The following is a 1,333-nucleotide window of genomic DNA, read 5'->3' on the forward strand; positions in this document are numbered from 1 at the left end:
CGCGTCAGAGGGGCTTCTCTGGTGGGGTGGGTGGGGCTGCAGCCTACCCCTGGTCACTGAATTGGTTTGACTGGGCTCCAAGTGCTAGTCAGTTGACATGATTCTTGGGGGGCATTAAATTAAGAAATGACACAGGGAGCCAAGGGCGGCTTATTCTGTTGGATTCTGAATGACAATCAGGAAATAGTCTTTATCTGGTGCAACCATTATTTCATTTTTCTTGGAGCGAATTCGAAGGAAGGTCAGGTCGTTCTGTGGGTCAATTTCACGCACAGTGCTCCGTGCCTTCAGGATGAAATTGTACATGAGGTTGGCGTACTGTGTGGTGGTGGGGTTATCCATGGTGCTCTTGATGGGAATGCCTTCTGTGTTCACCACGATGATTCTCTGTACTCCTTTCTGGCTCTGAAGTCACTTTAGTGTCTCCTCCACCTCTGCCATATTGGAAAGACCTGGGAGCTCCGTGTCGCTGACACAGCCCAGGCCCCCCTGCTTTTCTGCGCCATAGATAGCTTTTATTGTGTTGAGAAATGACCCTTCTATGCAGATTTTGCTGAGAGTCTTGATCATGAAGGGATGTTGTATCTTATCAAATGCTTTTTTCTACATCAATCAATATGACAATATGGTTTTTTATCTTTCTTCCTGTTAATATGGTGTATTACATTTATGGTTTTGTGTATGTTGAATTAACCTTGCATTCCTGGAATAAAGCCTACCTAATGATGATGTACAATATTTCTAGTAAGTTGTTGGATTCGAGTTGCTAGTATCTTATTGAGAATCTCTGCATCTGTATTCATCAGAGATATTGGTCTATAGTTTTCCTTCCTTGTCCTGTCCTAATCTGTTTTAAGGATAAGGGTGATAGAGGCTTCATAGAATGAATTAGGGAGAGATTCATCCTTTTGGATCTTTAGAAATAACTTGAGCAGAATTGGGGTTAACTCTTCTTTGAAAGTTTTATAGAATTCAGAGGTGAAGCCATCAGGACCAGGGCCTTTCTTTGTTGGAAGGTTATTTATTACTGATTCAATCTCCTGGCTTGTTATGGGCCTATTCAGACTTTCCATATCCTCCTGGCTCAATCATGGTAGATAATATGTGTCCAGGAATTTGTCCATCTCATCCTGATTGTCTTGTTCCTTGGCATACAGTTGTTCATAGTATCCTCTAATGATGTTTTGTATTTCTACTTTGTTGTTATATTGCCTGCTTCATTGCAGATTTGATTCACCTAGTTCCTTTCTCTGTTCTTCTTAGTAAGTCTCGTTAGTGGTGTATTGATTTTGTTTATCTTTTCAAAGAACCAGCTTTTACTTTCATTTATTTT

The 1,333-nt window shown here is 41.0% G+C and overlaps 1 pseudogene; it reads right to left on the reverse strand.

Annotated features, from left to right (window-relative positions):
* Positions 1-52: 52 nt before the first annotated feature.
* Positions 53-501, reverse strand: LOC102499392 (dynein light chain roadblock-type 1 pseudogene; annotated as a pseudogene).
* Positions 502-1,333: the final 832 nt, after the last annotated feature.

The sequence above is a fragment of the Tupaia chinensis genome, unplaced genomic scaffold, assembly GCF_000334495.1.
Source record: "Tupaia chinensis unplaced genomic scaffold, TupChi_1.0 Scaffold000074_1, whole genome shotgun sequence".
In the NCBI taxonomy this organism is placed as follows: Eukaryota; Metazoa; Chordata; class Mammalia; order Scandentia; family Tupaiidae; genus Tupaia; species Tupaia belangeri.